This window comes from Pogonomyrmex barbatus, unplaced genomic scaffold (genome assembly GCF_055798465.1).
Source record: "Pogonomyrmex barbatus isolate J1 unplaced genomic scaffold, ASM5579846v1 scaffold14, whole genome shotgun sequence".
Classification (NCBI taxonomy): domain Eukaryota; kingdom Metazoa; phylum Arthropoda; class Insecta; order Hymenoptera; family Formicidae; genus Pogonomyrmex; species Pogonomyrmex barbatus.
In genome coordinates this window covers 4,126,610-4,147,667 of record NW_028297110.1, presented here as the reverse complement: position 1 = coordinate 4,147,667, position 21,058 = coordinate 4,126,610, and the positions used below count along the sequence as shown (strand labels likewise).

Below are 21,058 nucleotides of genomic sequence, written 5' to 3'. Positions count from 1 at the left end.
CGAAAGGTTACGTGAGTGTCGTCAGTGAAAAGTATTAAACAAGTATTGCGGAGCAACGATTCGTGTACCAAGAGATGTACGAGAGCAGGGCGCAACGGTCACTCGTAAATAGTCGCACGCAATGTCGTGAAGCATTCGTGTCGTGCCACGCGACCCTCTGGGACAGGATCCATTAGGACGAACATCGTCAGAATGACCGCAGGATACGCGGACGGACGAGGAGCCCACGAGTGTCCTGGACACGCACGTGCGTATCCGGCCACTGGGCGATCGGGCAATCCGATTTTCGATTGCTGCGAAAGCCTGAACGGGCCCTTCGACTATCCAAATTTAATGACCATGTCTAATGTTTCCTGAAACAATGACTTTTTCACGATGAAATACACGACAAAAGGATGTTCAAAGCGATAACAGGAATGACGAGACAAAGGAAAACCTTCTTACATATTGAATGCGGAATGTTTGCGCGATCTCTCAGAAAATTAAACGAAATATTAATATAAGATTTATCGTACTTTTTTTATGGGATTATTATAGCAGTCACAGATCTCTAATGTGGAGCGTATTTGAAGAAGAAAGAAAAAACGTTATTCGAAGATTAATTGCAATCATTATCGCACAAACTTGAATCGCACACACACACACACACACACACACACACACACACACACGCGCGCGCGCGCGCGCGCGCGCCGATATTAACTTAATTTTCCCGTTTGTCCTCCTCATGTGTATAATCATACTTAAAGCCCAGTTATATCGATAACGTAGAGTCAACAATAGCCACAGGCGGAGCGAGAGGAGAGACGTGCGAACCTCGCCGGAAAAACGTCATTCGCGGGCGACACACGCGTAATCGCCGGCGAGATAACGCGACGTGGGAGGCAAGGAGGGGACAGGAGAGAAGGAGATTAAAAAGAAAAAAAGAAGAACGAAAAATAACGGCGACGGGCGCGCATAGATCTGCGATCTCCGTCGGTGGAGAACGTGGAGATCTGGGCGCGGGGGGCAGGTCGCGCCATCGCGATGCGCCGCCGCGCGCCGGTGCAATCAGTAATAATAATTACACTTCCTCCGGCAAGGTCAGTTTATGAACATATATATATATATATATACGCGCCGGAGAGGAACGCAGGAAGCGGCGGGATCTAAAAGCGGAGGCGGAGGCCAATCAGAGTGCAGCGTAGAGCGCTTCCAGCGGGAGCGGAATGGCGTTGGGGAAACTGCTCGTGCTCTCCTCGTCGCGGATGTTTACGCCGCGTGGTATCAGCCTGGCGCGATGGTGTACTCCGCAACCTTATCGCCCACGCCCGCCACACGCGTCAACGAGCCGCTGGAAATTGGTGCAATTGAACCTAGCGCGTTATTTTTAGAAATCATCACCGTAAGCTGTAAGAGAAACGTCGAGACGGAAGAGCTCGCGGAGTTCGCCATTAATATCGAAACCAAAAATATCGATCGTGTCAAACGGTTCTAAAAAATTTGTTTCATTAAATGATCCAAAAAAAATGCGAAAAAAATTGAAAAGGAACATCTAATAAAATCTGTAAGATCTCTAAAGAGATCTTGTAGGTCTCTAATATTTTTTTTCGTCTAATAACTAAAACGTACCAGGCACGAAATTAATTATTCTTTTATTCCTTTTTTTCAACGAACCCCCCGATTCGTTTATAATCACGAAAGTCAGAGTCGGAATTCCACGCTTTTGCTCGTCGCCCGCGTCAACGACCGTTTTCATTAGATCGTCCCCCGCGATCGCTCGGCCGCTTCATTAAGCACCACCGCCCTCATTTATATAGACGTCTTTGAAGTGCAAATAATGACGCTGCTCCTCAGGGGTGCACCTTTCCTACCTACCTTCTCGGGTGACTTGCGTTTTACGCACCCCGCCGCCACCGGCGTCGACCGCGGCCGACGGTCGTGCGAACCGGGCTAAGTGAACGGTTAAATAAGTGATTATCTCCCGATCGCATAATCGATCGATGATTGATGGAGTCGGTGCCGCGAGACACGACGTGTATTAACAAGCGCGCCCAACATTAACTGCCCACTGGACGCGCCCGGCCACCCATTAAATCGTTTCCGATGTCACGCGGAGAAAGCGATGTCCGTCGGTGTGATTTGGGAGGGCTGCGTTTGTTTCATTTTGTAATTATCGCGGTCACGGGATGTGTGCAGCTCGAAATAAACGCGTCAACGAGTTTGCGTGAAGTCTCCGTGAATTCGGTATTTCGCAATACAAAAAAAAAACCGCGGTAATAACGCGCGGTAACGAAGTGATAAAAAGCGTCACATTGTCGTACGTGTAAAACGAACGTAGGTAAAAAAATTTAAGAAAAAGATTAATAAATGAAGAAATATCACATAATAATGTTAATAAAAAGAGCAATCGTAATTACGTGATTTTTGTAAAAGTATGATTACGTTTTAGTAAATGTGATATTAATAATAAATCATAGTCGCGGATCCTTTCTTTTCTTTTATTTACATCAGAATAATAAAGTAACGTAATTACATAATCGTATTCTGGCATCTCAATAATTATAGGATGGATCTTTTATATAATATACATAACATTAGAATACCATATTCATGCAAGATACAAATCACAGCTTTCATTTTTTCCCTTTGTACAACAACAAACAATAACATTCTTCCTTTAACACATGTAAAGATCATAATTATTTTTTTCTTCGACGCAACGCGCAAGCGCGCGTGTGCTTATGCATATCACGTGCGAATCATCACGACAACGACCCCTTTATGGAACGTTTGCCAAATTTCCTCGATAACCATACATCAATTTTTTTCAGCCGGAAGATCTCCAGCGGTATCGAACGGAACTCTTTAGTCCCGTGGGATTACAGGGAAGTGACATGGCTGCGAGATCCTTCGTGGCCGCATGCAAATGCACGTTGGGGATACGCGCAAAGACATTGCACGTCAGGCTGCCTTTGGGTTCCTGCTGAGTCAGGAGCCAACGAGAATGGGCTTGGGGTATGGCGGAGAGGGCGAGCCGGGGCGAATATTAAAGATTAAGCACGAGGCACGCAGATTAGCGTGCTAATACACTTGTTCTTTGCGACCGGCCGGGCCGGTGGGGCCGATTGTGTCGCAGAAACGAATGGCCTCCACGATAAGGGAGACGAAGTGCTTTTCGTCAGGTCAGTCGGCGAGTTTTTAGAGGACCCTGTATCGGGACGACAGATACACCGGCGAAATCAACGATTTCCGATGAGGACACCTTCGATCGCGATTCCTCGTTCACGACGCGAGTCTCTACCTCGAAGTATACCTCGGGCAAGGTGTTTTCTCTACGTTCTCTCGTTCATACATTTGTGTAAAAAAGATTTAATTAAATTTATGATAATTTCTTAATATTTTATATTAGCATTTTTTAATATCATCGTTTCCGTTCAGGGCAGATCGTATACATTCTACGCCAGCAGATTATCAGAATCACAGTAAGCAAGGAGCAAAAAGGAAATATTATATATAACATGTGTGTACACGCACAGGAATATCTATGATCTGCATAAGCTCCTTTCGAGAGATTTGTCTCACAAAGAAGACGTTCACTTTCTATGTGGTTACATATAATAAGGGCTTAGCTAATTAGCGTAACAAGGTGATTTGAAAACATGCTATTAGAACATTATACTTGTAACGAGCTCTTTCGTTGTGCGGACATTAGTAATTTATGTAGGGTTTACCCACTTTTGAGAGAGATGTGTAGATGGCTGTGAAATATCTACATAATCACCGCTGCATAAACATTTTTCCTGTTCTCACCGCATTCTATATTTCTTAAGGAAATTTTTACATGTTTATTTTAACGATCATTATATCTGTTTTTACTAATTATTATGAATTTATATGCATTAATACTAATTATTCTTTGTTTTAAATCCTTAGCTACACTTGAATATAATGCTATCAATTAACAAATTAATAAATATATTACTCAAATTGTTTATTTGAGAAATTGGAGGTATAAAAAACAAGAAAAAAAGATCAGATTTTTTTTTTTTTTTAAATCGACGAAATCGTGAATAATCGCACGAAGTATGTGTAGCTGACGGGTAATTTTCACTTCGAAACGACGACTGCGGACGACAGATCGGAAGAAACGTTGATTCTGTTCAATGTAGAATTAATTCGTGGTCTGATCTCGCGACGTGCGAGGAGAGAAAGAGAGAGAGTTTATTAACTCGTCCGTCTGGCTGACGAACGATCGCGGGCGCGTATCGCCGACCGCGAATTTGCGGGAGTGCACCCCAATTACCCGTTCCCGCTTTCTGCATACCGGTTGTCCGGCGTCGTTGGAAAAAACGTCACAATGTTCGGCATCGGCGGCATCGGCCGCGGCGTTGCACGTGGATGAACGTGTATCGCCGGGGATCTTTTATGGTGCACCACGCACCGTGCAAGGTCGCATTATAAACTCTCTCTTTCCTTCTCTCGGCTTCTCCCCGTCTCTTTGTCCTCCTCCTTCTCCCCGCTCGCCGCGCGATATCGCCACACGGGGATGATGATTACAGGTATTACCAGAGCCACGATACACCGCGCGCACCGCGTGTAGATACACCCACTTGTCGATGCTCGGCCACACAGAATTCGGAAGCCGTTGGAGATCTCTCTTCGCGATAATGCGAAGGCGACTAAGAGCTTTCGATTAGGATCGACACGATATTTCTAAGCATTTTCATTTGGCTGCGTAAGTAAGATAGAGACGAATATTTTACTAATTAAAGGAATTATATAACAAAGGAAAGAGTTTCGTATCAAACATATCAAAGATAAGAGGTAAAGATAATAATTTGTATCTATTGTAATTTGCATTGTAATGTACAATATACCAGTGAGCTGATTTATTAACCTGTTCTCTGATCTATGTAATATAGAATTTCATAATTCATACAAAATAAATGCCGTTTCGGTAAGAGCGGCACGCGCTATTAATTTTCTGTAAATAAAATCTAATGGATCTCTGGTGGATAACCCAAGCAACCCCTTCTCATTAATCAGCATGGGTAACAAGTTACGTAAGCGAATCTCGCAATTCGCGAATTATGAAACATTAGCCCCGCAAAACCTATTATTGCATGTCATCATTTTATATGAGACGTCGGCATATGTTTCCTGTCAGTTAACGTTGTCAACAGTGCTTGGCGATACTTTTTCTTATTTAAATTAATCTTTGTTTACGATTAAAAAAATTTTTAAATAAATAAATTAATATATATATATATATATATATATATAAGTTAATTAAATATAATTTATATAATTTGTAATTTAAAAATAATATTTATATAATTTTTTATTTACATATTTGTTAATTAATTTATTAAATTTATTAAATTCTCTCTCTCTCTCCTACTATCTTTTTTCTTATCCTAATCAACAGATCCGAGTTTATTATTGCAATTAAGATCAAGAGCGCGAGTCTACCAGATTTCCGCTCGAGAGATGGACAAAGTTGTGAGACCGTCGTTTTTAATCGCACCGTAATTAGGCTATAATTTCTCGGGGCATAAAGCTCGCGTACGTCATCGGCGCGCTCTTCCACTCCTCTCTCTCTCTTTTTTTTTCTTTCTTTACCTCCATACAAATTCCAGCGTATGATCTGATACCCCGACAGGAGGAGGAGGGCGGCGGTCAGACACACCGGGAGTTTTTATCGAGTCCGGCGGCAGGCAGGAGAGTTTTGCAGGCGCTCTTTAGTGCTCGGCGCCGCGCACACAGCCATGACGCACGGCCGCCTATATATACACACGTTGACCGTATATAAAGTAATCCGTCAGACAGAAGCGGGGTGATAATGCATGAGCGCGGTGGCCCCGCCCTATCCCTGTAACCGCGATAAAATCTCTCATTACGCAACGAGACGGACCCTCTGCCGCTAGACTGTTATCCTTAGACGGCAACTCCAATAAAGCATACGTATGTGGAAATTTATTTTTGTTTTCGCCGCACTGCCGACCGGTCAATCTTTCTCAGGAATCGACGAACAGTGTCGTTCAACTGGCGTGCGCCGCGATACGGTCGCGCTTTTGTAGAAAAAAAAAAAAAAAAAAAAAAAAAAAAAAAAAAAAATGGAAAGATATCTGAAACCCGGCTCTCTCGCGCACAAAGCGAGTCGAGCGGTGAGGGTGTGGTTACTCTAAATGTCATACATACAATGAAAATATTTCGTTATTGCGGATATCAACGCAATAGTTTATATCATTGTATTACGTAAGCCATTTTGTATAAATAGAAAAAAAATATATTTAGTAAGAGAAAATATCATTTTAAAATCCTATTGAAATTTTTTGTTTTTTTTTTTTCTTTCCTTTATAAAAATTCAAGCAACAAAAAAGACACCGGAAACGACTCCTAGCGGATTCGTAAGAATTTATAAGCTCAAAAAATAAATTCATCTTGATGACACTTTGGCCTGGTATTCGCTACTATAGCGCGATACGCGCAATGTGGAGTACATAGCGAACGCAATTACGACAGATTACACGTTACGCGACACAATGTGTTCGCAGAATGTACTTGCATATACATATATATATATCGTATACAAATATGTGAATGTGCGACGCAACACAATTTGTACTCATCGCTAATTAACTCGCTAATAGTGAGTCATCGCCGAATCATTAGGTTACATCAGCGGCAGCGGCATTTTTCTTGTTCGGGTCCGCACTGATTAATCCGGAGTTTTACTTTATTACAAATGCCAATCTATGCTTTTTAATAACAAGAACAATCTCGCAGGAGTTCTTCTCGAGTCACGTAAAACGTTCGTTTACTGCAGCCTTAGGGAACAAAAAATTTCTTTTTTTTTTCTATTTTTTTTTTAACCTCTAAGAGCAACGAACCTCCGAAACGCTTCTGCAGATGCGAACCTTAATGTTGTAGTAAAATGTTACAAAAATGGATTCAGATCATTTTCAATCGACCTGCTTTACACTCCCGCCCGTTTTATCACGCGGAACAGAATAAAACCGCACATTATGGACTGAGCATCATTCTCCTCTCGTAATTTCATGACGACAGATATATGTCGTCGAGTTAATTACCTCAGTCACGCATTACACACAACGTGATTTGCTCTATCGCTAATGAAAACTTGTACCGGCCTTTCGCGACGCGGATCAACGCAGGAGTCGTGTAAAAGTACGCGAGTACACGTGTAATTACGCTTGATGTCTCCCGTTGACTTCAAACAAGCTTTTCACCGTCGCGCTGTCGAGTAGCCAGGACCAGTTTCTGTAACTGGAAACACTTTGCGAAGTTACGTTTCTCCTAGTATGCTTTACGACGTTATTTAGTGCCTATTAGCTGTCTAACAAGTCGGAAAGTTCGCTAAATCATTTGCGAATTCCCAAACTCTATAATTCACCTCAGGATTAACAATCTAAATTCAAAATTACTTGAGGCCTGGATTGAACGCATTTCGTTTAACATTGCACTTTAAATTTCCTATGAATTTTCCTTTGAAAATTCTGATTGTGTTTTATCATCATGGATATCTCAAGTATCATTTTTTTTTTATTACTCTGTCTTTCTATCATTCCATCGTTTTTCTCTTAATCCAATGGAAGTCAATGACAATGTACTCGCGCGATGTCCCATACTGGCAATAATTACGGATATTATCTAATCATCATGAGATGTATCTGACCCTGAACCCATGAGAAATCTGCAAACCTCTTAGTTGTAATGCAACGCCGATGGCCATAACTATAGCTACAACGATGACGATGACGCGACGTCGAACGCGGTGTACCTACATTATTATACGTCGCATTTCCGGTCCCAGATTACAACTCTCCAACATCACCTTGACACGGTCAGTTCGTCGATGATTCCGCATTCATACGCATTAATTTGCATCGAATACCGAAAAAACAATATATTAATAAATTTAGCATGATGGCATTGCGCCAACATAAAAAAATTTTTCTTATAAAATAACATTCTTCCTCGTTTTATAAAAATTTGAGAAAACTTGCTTCATTCACTTTTGTACTCCGTATTTAAAGACGTTTAAAAAAATGTAAGAAGAAATATTTCAAGTAAAAGTCGAAGATATAAATAAATATTTTTTGTATCCTAAAGAGAAGGAACGTTTCGTTCCAGTTTTCAATTATCCCCGTGATATCTCCAATAATACACCTGCAAGGACACGCATGAATTAAGCTCGAAATGTCTCCATCCCGCATCCCCGAGGTTGACATCACGGCGGGCCGGTAGCGCAGCGCATTTTTCAAGCAGTGACGTTCCTCCGAAGGGCAAATCACATTATAATTAGCACGTACAGCTGTAGATATAGCGCAGGGCAAATTGTATTAATGCATTCCGCCGTGGGGCTCTCTCTCTCTCTCTCTCTCTCTCTCTCTCTCTCTCTCTCTCTCTCTTTCTCTTTCTCTCTCTCTCTCCATCTCTAAGCTGTGCTGTACATCGCGTACGACGCGGGGCTCAGCTGTCGGCCGGCCTAAGCGCGACATATACTGCCCGGCGACACGACACTGTCATTTATCACCGGCATGCCTCGTGTGGGTTTTCTGCATTACTTAATGAGTTTCATAACCGAATTAAATTTTCGGCTCGCGCGCGACGAGCTGGCCCGGAATGGTCAGGGCGGGTCTCTTCGCCTCGCGAATATGGGTGGCTCTTTACGCGGCACGAGGAGCAATAGAGGAGGAGTAATGTGGAAAGCGGGAGGAAGAGAAAGGGGAACAAAGAGAGGAAGAGAGTGACGAGCATCGTTAGAGGCCGCACTATGCTATTAAATTTGCAAGATTAATCTGTGCCGCCATTAGCCGGGGTGTTCCTGTCGTGGCCGTCGCTCTAAACCGGGCAGGTGTGTCTCTCGCTGACGGAGATACGCGAAGTTTCAGGCGTTTCTTCTTTTTGCGATCGCCGCGAGCGCGGATGGATTCGAAACGCGATTCTTTGTGTAGAGAAATTTTCAGTAATTATTATATTTCGCAACTGAGAAGAAAGAGAGAGAGAGAGAGAGAGAGAGAGAGAGAGAGAGAATTTGAAGTAAAAAAGTGAAATAATTAAATAGGTAGCAATTATATAAACGACGTTTGTTTGTTTGTATTTTTTACAGAATTCTAATTTCTCAATAAAACTTTATCGTTTTCCTCGCAGTATTCTGCATAAGGAAGTCGATATTATCTGGAATTAATAACCGTATATTATTTAATACCAAGAATAATATCGATCAAATATCACTCAAAATTATAGCGTATTAGACGTAGAATTTTTTCAGTTACGCCATTAACAACAATCAATAGTAAATTATTTAGTGCGGAAATATATGATGCATACTTATGGTTGGATTAGATGACTGGACAGCGATCTAACATCGATAAAATCTGTAATTGCGCGTCGTTACTAAAACCACCGGTGATCGCGCGTTAGAACAAGTTAAATTTGTTCGCTTTTTGCTCGAGACGATTGCCGTACACAGGCTGCGGTAGCACTTAATGATACGTTATGGATTATGCGATTAGTTATAGCGAGAGCAGTGCGAAAACTAGTGTCTCCTCTCTTTTCACATAATACACCAGGAAAATCAGAATAAATACATAAATGATTACCGAACCCGACAGTTTGCTCAATTAATTACGTCGCGAAATATCGTCGATTAAGAATCATCGTCTCAGTCATTAATCAGGAAGTCATTGAACCAGTTCTCTCGTCTACACGGAGAACCTCATGGATCCATTTATGATCAATCAATCCGGATCCTGGATCGTCAGCGTCATTATATTTGATTAAGCACGGTCTGAATCGGCTCGCAATTGTACTTCAAGGTTACAATCGTTACTATTCGTCCTAATTAAATTCGATAAAATTAGAACGAGTCGATCTTCCAATCGAGTTGTATACGAACATATTGCGCCATCAATGCAAGAAGGGTCGAAGGCCGGAAAATGTTCAACGTTTGTCCCATGGGAAAATGGCTAGTAGTGCATCCTACAATATACATAAAACTCGCCAATGAGATAGTCTAGTACAATCGTTAGGAGATATATTTCTCTCCGAGGACTTCGCGTGACTTTCCGTTTGCAGACGAGATAGTTTCCGACTTCATTTCTTCGCCACCGACGAAAAATCTTTGCCAGACTATAGATGCATTTCTTTCGGCGCGTAGATAATAACTGATTTTTAACAACGAATTAGAGTCTAATTTTATTAGATCTTTCAACGAGCCTCTATCTATTAAAATGAAAATTAAAAATTTTTTTCGTGTAATTAAATTTATAATTATCATGACGTTTCAATAAAGAAAAAAAAAAAAAAAATTTGTGTCTTAAGTGCGAGAAAACTTCTTATCAAAATAAGAAAAGTTTAATTTATATTACTATTCTGTTCAATTATTCGCATTATAATAATATGTTTCAAACTGTTTCTCTTCGTAAATTAAATTTCTCAGAGCAAATCGATAATATCTAGGATAATAGCAAATGATTCCGGCTTCGATATTGCAATGGTTGCAGCTTTTGTTTCAATTTGAATTTTCCCAGCGGAACTTGCGAAGCAAAATGCATCGGGTTAGTCGCGTCGCAGCGGTCCACGCTGTGTAAAATCATTTAGCCCCGACCGGCGAAGGGAGTCATGGATCATTGATGTCCCGCGAGTCGGACGAGCCTGCGGGAATCTGCCGCTCCTCGATCCTCCCCGCCGAACGGCCTCCCCCTTCTCCCGCGTAGTCCGGGGTCTTACTTCATGCGTCTAACTAGAATGGATCGCCATAATTTTTCAGCTAACTCAAGTATCCCGGGCCGTTCGGTCCGGCAAACGAGCCTGATAAAATACGGAAGGTGGGTATGCGTTAGCACGGCTCGTTTGTCCCGGTCGCCGTGTTTCCATGTTCCTTGCGCGCGCACGCGCGCTCGCATCGCCATGGATCACCCTCGGCCGCTCAACGAAGATGTTTCGCGTGGTTAGGGTCTCCTGCAAGTCGAGAGTTTGAGAAACTGATCTAGTCTAGATCTGATGACAGGAGGATTAGTATAAATATTAGAATTTTCCGCATAAATAAAATTTGCAGAATTTTTTACAACATGTATAAATTACGTTTTATCTTTTGCGTGAATACGCTTCGATTTTTTTTTTTTTTTTGTAAATTACATGTACAATTGAGAGAGAGAGAGAGAGAGAGGTATATAAATTCAATTTTAAAATGCAAAATCTCTTCTCATTTTTTTATCTTCTTTTTTTTATCTCGATGAATTGATGCTTTGATACTGTGATTGATCATGTTTTACACATGTGATATGTCTCGCGTCTCGGCGCAAACTAATAACCGTAATGCCGGCGAGAAGCGTGAATCCCGAGGATCGATGGCGAGTAGATACCGCGTATAAAGTTTTATTTAATTATATGCCGCGAATTAAATTTGTAATTTAATTAGTTTCGTACTTTTTACTTGCCCCAGGCCGCCGCTGGGAGCTTGCGTGCTCGCCCATACACAGCGAACGAGAGAAGCATGGAGGCCTCCGAATTCAAATTAGCTCCGGGGCCGCCATATAACCGCAATTTTCTTTTTTCTATTCTGTCATTTCGCGATAACCCGCGGCTCGCGGCGCATAAACGAAGGCACTCTCGGGACTCGCGGCCGTATGGAAATGCAAATAAACGCAAAAAGCCGCACCGAACCACCCACTGACATTAACAAGTAGTGCCGATAATTCAGCGGGTCAGCCAGCCGGGGTCCCGTATGACTTTGTAGTTAATTACGCGATCGCGAATCGCCGCCGCGTCCTCGTAAATTTATCCTTTATGCCAATTAATATCGCCCGTTTTTTTTTTTTTGGCGCCATTTGTTTAACGCCGTCGGCTTAACGAAGGTGCTAAATTCACAATTAATCGTGAACGGCGATATTTATGAAAACCTGTTAAGTTATTCTCCGATATTCTCTGATGTATAAAATGCGATTTATATCTGCAAAGAATTCCGACGTGTTTAAATTCACATAAAAGTACTCCTCTCGATCGATTAACGATAGTAATTGGTCATAACGTTCAATTTTTTAATCTGATAATGTTGTACAATATTATAAGTACTGCGTTTCCAAATACCATAAAAATACATAATAAACAGTCTCTCAACAAATGTTGTTTCACTAAAGAGAATAATAAAAATTAAGTTTTTTATTTTTTTTTTTACATATTCATAAAAAAGGATAATGTTTCTCGATTGATAATGATTACCCGAGATCTTGTATTTACGTTGTAATAAGATTAGATCCAAATGGATTTACCGAATGGACACGTTAAGTGCGATGAAAATCACAGGCTTATCCGATGTTAAATTAAATCGCGCGTATCCCATTTTTCACAAGCGATTATTATTACGTCAGGTTCGGTCGAGGAACGACGCGAGATATTAATTCGGCAGTTAATTTAGACGGTTATATGGCACTGCGCCGAAATAAGAGAGGATCGTGGATAATTTTTACAGCACACGCACTAATTATTATTTATGACAGGATATAAACTATATCACGGCTTTATTAAGTAAGACCCGTGGCGGGACGCAAACGAGAAGTCGAAACGCCCTCAGCCCGAAACGGCGAGTGCTTAAGTACTTTACAACCATCTGCAACTTCGGCAGATGTTTTTGCGTTAAATAGAGAAAGCCCTCGCAGCGATGTGTATAATAAACATTTCGGCATGCTCTCGGATTCCTTCCCCGGTGGCGGCTACGGAGCACCGTGATCGCGTCGCATTTAATTTTCACGGCGCCGCGCAAGGTGTCTCAAAATTATCGATCTCTCGGATAAAGATTCTGACTGATTTGTGAAGGGCCGCAATTTATATCGGCCCTCTAGTTCTCGTTAACGCTGAATATTCAGTAGTCGCGAAGCAGCCCGCTTCCCGTTTTCACGCGTCCGACAAGATTAACGCGAAACTTATTTCTTACGCAAACGCTGTTATCGCTTTGTGCAAAAAAAAAAAAAAAAACAGAGAAGAGCAGGACGGATTGCTCGCTTTCGCATACTCGCATATTATGGAAGCTCCGAGAAGCGAGATTCGCTCGGTAATCGTTATCCCTCGTGTTGCCCTTAGGCTTATGGTTATTCGTCCGCCAGCCAGGGGTTGCGACTTATCGCGACGCTAAATCGGGCCGTAATTAGCCGACAGAGGCGGAAGCCCGAGGCACGCGGTATCACTCGAACTCAAAATTTCATTAATTAATGCGTCTCCCGGCCGGAATTTTTCCTTCCACTCCTCCGTCCATGCCGCTTCCTAATGCTCGCGATGTAATCTCGCATAATGACAACAGAGCGCTGTGTCCCGTGATAAAGAAAAGATCTGATCATTTATTATTTGAGATGCGATATAAAAATGCGTTGAATAAAAAAAATTATGCGAAATGTATTGGTAACCGCATTGGAAATATATAATTTGAAAATATAAATCTGCTTAGATAATCCTCAAATAATTATTCTTTCAATCATCGATAGAACAATTGTTCTAATTATTTTTAAAATATTCTATATTAAACTCTCTTAAAATTAAATATTTTATTTTAATCTTATTTAATATCATGAATCATTCGAAATCAAGTGCTATTTTTTTATTACTATTTCTACAAAATTTATAACAAAAAGTACTTATATTTAATTGTAAAAATATTCAAATATAAATCATTCATATGCACTTCTGACGAGTTGTGCTTTTCTAGAATCTTTTTATGTCGTTAGATTTCATTTCTTTTCTGCAGAATTTATCGCGATAAATTGCAATAATAAATGCAGAAGCAGACGCGTCATCACGTCAATTTTCGCGAGAATATAATCCGCATCTTGTTAAAGAAGATGAGTATAAACATGAACCTTTCGCGTTCAGTACCAGTCCGAATTCGATGCGGCAGTAGCGAAGCCCGATTCGCCGGTAGATTAAAACGCCCGCTGTCTCATTGAAAACCATAATTACCGCGACGGATTGTAATTACTTTCGACTATACCCCGGGACGGTTGCATATCTACGCGGCTAATAACGGGTAATGGATATCGCGGAGTTTGCGCCGGACTCAACAGCTGAAATGCATCGATGCGAGAGCAGCGGCAGCTGCCGCCGCGCCGCGAAGAGAAGCTCGCGTTTAATGAGCGAACGATGAGCTTCGAGTCCATCGAGAATATCGATACCGGATCTTATAAGTTTGTCCAATCGCACGAAAAAAAAAAAAAAAAAAAAAAAAAAAAAAAAAAAAAAGAGAGAGAGAGAGAAGAAGAGAAAAGGAAGAAGGGCCGTGTTGGCCAGCCGACAAAGTTTGCTTTCCTGCTCGTCAACCTGGCAATGCTCGTTTTGAGATCGCGATAACCTCACAGCTGATATCCGGTAGCTTACAATTAATATATAAATTTTACATTACACTGCATTATAGTATAAAAAATTAACATATACGTAACATATACGTAACTATACAATTCATAAAATAATAGTTAAGTTTAAGAATTCAATAAATAAATAATAATTGTATATATAACATGATATAGATAAGTAAAGACTTTTGATTATTAGTCAAAAATATTAATTCTTAATTTTTATGAATTTTACATACCACCTTTTCCAACTAACACCGAATATTATTTGGCTATAGATACAATATTTACTGAATAACGTGATTAAAATTGATAAAAGAAAACGATTGCGAAGAGATGCGAAAAATATTGCTTCAGTCATATAGATTTGATTTTTCCTATTTTCCGAAACGGACGTCTCATTTTAATAAAATATTTTTAATTAGGAAATTTATATTCCTGCATTGACAATTACAAGAGTTTAATGGAAATTTACATTTATAAATTCGTACAATTAGAAGGATCGCTCTCTATAACATAATTCGCGAGAGATTCGTTAAAACGGAATCTCTCGCGGTGCGTTTACCCGTTACCACTTTAACTTAAATACATTTCATTTATCAAGATTTTCGAGAGAGTAAGAATCGCGCAAGAAAATCAGCTAATTCACGCTCGTTTGTAAGCCGTGATTCCAGGAGATCGGCGAAGCGTTTTTTCGCTGATCTCTCGGTACGAAACGCGCGGCCACGGCTAATCTACTTATGGTATCCGATGTCGAATGACGCGCACGGTGTTCGGTTTCACCGTAAATAACGAGGCAAGACGGTTAATTCGTAAATCTTCTCAGAGCGTGAAATCCGGTGTAAAAAGTATGATCCTACCGGTCGCGATAGAGACGAACGGTATCGCGATAGAGCGCGATCCGTCGTTGTATGCGTTCCCATACATGAGATATTTTGGTTGGCTTGATTGATTGAAATGACATACGATATTTTTACGCAATTTATAATAACGTCATTATAAATTGTCAAGTTAAAAAACAACACGATCCTCGTATGTAACGTGATGCAATAATTAAGCGAGGCTCGTTCCATGCAATTACCATTGTTTTCGATTCGTTCGTAATGTGTATTTGCACATTCCGAGAACTATCCCAATTAAGACGTTAAATTCGCAGCTAAACTAGTATTTACACTTATCGCTTCAGGAAGGAAGATGCACAATGTGTTGTAATCATAAAATAAGTAGATGTTCTATCGTTATTATGATTCTAATCACAATTGGTATCGCATATATATCTCGACAAAGAGAGGTAAAAATAATGAATTTAATAATGGTAAAAGATAGTACATTGTTTTACCTTGCATATTAAGTATTTTTCTCAGCTACATTAATAAATAAAATTAAAGAAATTGCAACTCTGATTTTTTAATAAATTTAAAATTGTCTCGTACATTTTCGTTTGCCAAAAATGATAAAAGAAAAATAAAATCTTTAAATTTTGTCACTTCAAGCAAATCTTACTTTAATAAGACAATCAGCCTAATTTATTAGCAGAATTTAATAATAAAAAATTTTCAATTTTTTATTCTGTGATGATGTGACTTAATATTAAAGAATAGCATTTCGAAAAGTGAAGACGAGTAATTTTTCATAAAATTTTTGTCAGATTTTGATACTGGCTACACGCTTGTATTTTCGCGTTTCCGTTCTAATTATATCCGGATTTATCGCATATTAAAAATTTATCTAAATGCAGGTGCATTGGCTCTTCAACAGCGCGAGATTATCGGCGCCATTTGGCTCGGGTGAATCGGTCGATCGTCGGCGTCAAGAGACGCTCAGTCGAGCATGAATTTCACTGCACTCGGATTCGCTCATTAGCATCATAATAACGAGCCCCTATGTCTTTGACTCGTGTGTTTACGACGGCGTGCCGCGCAGTTGATGCGTATTGGTGGCGCGATATATATCCGGCGGCATTGAGTGCCGTGGAAGGTGTAAGGTAACATCGTGTTCCTCGGAGGACCACCTCATCGTAGGTGGCATCTATGTCCAACGATCGCGAGTCCTCGTCTAACATTCGCATCGTTACGAGAGAAATTCCGCGTGATGTATTTCGGCGAGATCTAACTTTCGGTATCCGTAATATTTTGCCATCCGGTAATCTTGATCCTCGTTGATTCTGCGGGCTTGAAACACACATCGTATTTTTGTTCTTACCGCTTATCGTTGTAAATGATTGCATTTGAAATTTCTGTTTAAATTTCTTGTCTTCTAACGAATGAAACTGCATTGTGTCTATATAATGTTGAAGATAAAGCGTACAACATCTGTCTTCCTTTTAAATTCGCTAAAAATTATACAAAGCAGCATTGCCAGATTGAAAACGTGGGAATTCTAGATTAATTTCTATCACGGAAAAAAAGTACAAATAAAGAAAATGTAAGACAATAAATTTTCCAGACAGTATAAAACCACAAGTGAAATTAATATTATAGATTTTTTTTCTTTTATAACACAACATTGATTAGCGATGTTTTCTTTTCCTTTTCTTCGTATAAATTAGCGGTATAAATCATATGTTTACTTTAATAATTTAGATTATTTTTATATTCCCAATTATTTTTTTACTTAGATCGTATTGTTTAAATATCGAGATATTATTATTTGATGTAACGATAAAGATAACTCCTGTAAGCAAAATCGATCTGTCGTCGTTGACGCTGTGAAACAATCTCGCTCGAAGAAGGTGTAAAATAACATCATATAAAATAACAACATATGGACCACCCTGAAGCCCGTCTTAGGCGCCACAGGCAATATCATCCATCGTCAGTCATCAGTTATTATGAAAAAAGTAGGAAATGCGTTTGCTTCTTTTTTATGCAGTGCTATAATTAAGTCGTATCGTTAAATGTACAAAACGTGGATTAAGATTGCAGAAGTAATTAAATTTTATATGTATTTTATTTATTAGATTAATCCCTATTAAGTAAATTGCTGTTCCTGATATTTAAAATAAGTAATTTTATAACAAATGCTATGTTTCTATTTCATCATTATTTTAATTGTATATATCCTTTACATTTACATGCATACTTTATTATTATAATATCTCTAAATAATAAACATTTTGTCTATAAAATAATTTAAAAAATTAATTCAATGTATAAAATAAATAATTAATAATTATCCAAATAACTAAACTGAACCAAATTTTACAATGTTGTAAAAAATAAAATATGTCTCTTATTAAAAGGAGTAATGTTTGTGTTTGAAATTAATAATCTCAGATATTTCTTGCTGAGGTCTACTCCGATACAATGTATTCTTCTTCCGATTGAATTTTAAGCTAACGATGTTGCGAGAAGGCAAACGAGATCTCGTTTGCTTTAATTATCCGATGAACCATCGGAACGCTAGATTATTATAGATTCGCCGAGAACGAAAACAAGACTCCTGCGCCCCACTTTTTATCCTTCCTTTCCTCCCGATCGCGTACGAACAGCCGTGAAATCTTTCGTAATTCGTGGTACTCTTATCGAGATTTGGAAATTCGAGACGGAGTGCCAGCGCATTTTTCGGGGTTTAGGATGAGCATCGATTTACAACTTGACGCCCTGCGCCTCGCTTACTCCCGTTCGCATGATCGTTCATCAGTGTGTAAAAAATATTCCGTGGAACTTGGACGAAATGTTATACGCGGACTTTAGATTGTCAACATCTTTTTAAATAAACTCTCTAGGAATTTTATATAATAGCTTAGTAGTAAATAATTGGATGCTATACATTTTACTAATGAACGATAAAAATCAATAATACAAATAAAATATAATAAACATATTTAAAATATTTGATTGCACTTTTAATAAATAAATGATGCATGCAGAATTTGTAATTTTTTTCAAATTAAGTTAACATATATAAATTAATAAGTTTTATTAAGTTAATAATAAGTAATAGCTAGTAAATAATTACTTTTCAACTTGTATTTACTTGTATTACTTGTATTATTTTATTTTTCTGAATCATTCTACATAATACGGAAGAGAATATTTTCGATTCTACTTTGCTTAAATCGGGTAGATTATCTAAAGTTTAAGCGTATCTAAATGCAAAGAGGTAGGAAAGCGCTCCAGGGTGGAAATCACTTTCCGCAGATTCGCTGTAGACCCCGAAATAAATGCATAACGATGGAATAAATGGCGGCAGACTCGGCCTCGTCATTATGCAGATGACCTCTCTTTACCGCATCCTGCGTCTACGTCTCTCCTTACCCCTCTCGTTCTTTCTTCCCCCTCTCACCTCTGCGAGGTGCATTCGCTCTCTAATATCGCACTTACATCGACATCGGCCTGCTCTGGGCGCAGTATGCAGCATACAGACAGCGAGAGAGAGAGAGAGAGGGAGAGATAGAGAGAGAGAGATATGGAATGATAAAGAGAGAAAGAGACAGAGATATGGAATGATAAAGGGAGAGAGAAAGAGCGAGAGAAAGGGAGAGCAATCTCAACAATTCCGCACGGGACGGGACAGGGCGGCGCACGCGCCTCCGAGCGGAAGTACTTAAATCCATCATGGCGTCCACCGGAAACCGCCTGAGTCACTCGCGTAATCGTACCTCCTCCCGATGTATCGATTTTCCTTGAACGCTTCTCCGAGCGGCTCGGCCCGACTCTCTCCAGGTTATCTTGGTATCGCCGCGTGGCGTTCACGGCCCGTTTCTCAAAGGGGTGGGCTAAGAGGTCGTCCTTAGAAAAACACCGGAGCACACAGAACATACTCTCAATGCATGCTGTATATCAATCATTGACGACGTTGTTATTACTGCTACACGTTATCTCATCTTAATTGCATATATACTGTTTTGTCATGTATATGTATATGTGTACTGTATATACAGTATAGTATATGTATATGTACATTGTTAACCGAAGACTCGATTTTATCTTACGTAAAAACTATATTACTGTGAGTTGCAAATAAAATATTTTTTAGGAGAGCTATTTTAGAAGCGATCTTTCATCTTCTTTTTAAGAAGCCTTTTTTACTTTAGCACATAAATTAGATGTTAAATGACATCAATTAGACTTGTACGTGAGTCGTTTGTATGAAATTGTCTAAGGAGGATAATTATTGCTCAATAAAGATAATTATGGTCACACATAAAATTTTTTCTTCTTTTTTAACATGTAGAAAATAATATACTATACATATATAAATAAATAAATTATATACATGATAGTAATACAATAACAAAATTAGAAAAATCTTTTATTAATCAATTTATGATTTAATAAAAATTTTTTCAAATATTTTCTGAATAAAAAAATTAAATTTCTTTGCAAATATAATCTTTCCGAACAACTAAAACGAAATTCATTTTTATTTTTATTTAATCATACAGATTTTCAGAATTACATTGTCTATTTGAAATATTAATTTCTCATGTACATGCTTAATTAGTTTCTCATTTAGATCGTCGTTATAAGAATAGAGAAAGTCTCTTCGAAAGATTTTCATAAAATCTCGGTCGTTCCATTTATATCAAATATGTGCGACATATAATTTCGAGGCATACCTAGACGATGTAATAGCTAGCGTCTGACAAATGCGTATGTGGGTTTCGTCGTGTAATAGATGGATGAATAATGTCCTGATATGTCGTTACATTGTTCACTTAATAAGACAAATGTGGAAAATTACGTAAGAAATTATTGATACGTCTGATATTTTATTGGACACTGTCTTTGAAGCCAACTTTTATTTATAAAATGTCAATCTTAAATAATATTAAACAAATCAACAAGAAATTTTTAATTTATAAAATATTTTTAAATTTAAAAGATTATATTATTTAATGTGTAATGATATTATGTATAATGTATAATGATTTAACATTGTATATATAATAAAAATAAATACATTTTTATATTTGCTTTTATATAATTTGTTAAATTTCATATAATATGTTAATTTAAATAAAAAAGGAGATTTTAAAGACAAATGTAAAATAAACATTTTAATAAATAATATCACTAATTGTAAAATAAAAAAAATTAAAATATTCCTATCTTATATCTACGTATTTTCTCTTTTAAAAAACTTACCTAAATTACGTACGTAATGTAGATATCCTTCACGGATAAATAATGAATCGAAAAAGCGGCGAAAGAGAAAAAGACAGAGGAAGAGTCGAAGAAGATTCCGGTTGTAGATTCAAGAAGAATCGAAGGTAAGAAAGGAAAGTACAGCGAACACACCACTAGGCTTATCGTCGGCGTAGAAGGAAGAAGAAGGTACCAGGGTAGTCGTTTGAGGCCACGAGAGATCGATAAGTCTACCACCGCGAAAGTTCACCCCCGACTCTCGTCCCGGGTTAACTCCGCCAGTCAATTGTTCTCTAATCGTAAACTTCTGAAATAGGCTTTGTCCTGAAAATCGATCCCTGCATCAGCAAATAAACATATCAACTAAACGTTTCTCGATCTTGTAATTGTAATACAATTGATTCCATAAATCTGCAATATTCTGCAATATTCACACTAATTAATGTTTTGTATGTCAGTATCCGTCACGTGGCATTTCTATACATTCACTTTAATTGTATTAAAAATTATTTACAAAAATTTTCCTTGCCTTTAATAAATAACTAAAAAGTTTATTTTGAAAATTTACCTTGTTGAAAGACACATGTTGACTTTTGTTTTTCTCTTCTACATTGAAAG

At 38.7% G+C, this 21,058-nt stretch overlaps 1 protein-coding gene across 4 annotated transcripts in view; it reads right to left on the bottom strand.

The window, feature by feature from the left end:
• ss (aryl hydrocarbon receptor spineless) overlaps positions 1-21,058 on the bottom strand; it is a 168,576-nt gene that overhangs the window by 47,472 nt on the left and 100,046 nt on the right. The window lies entirely within an intron of this gene.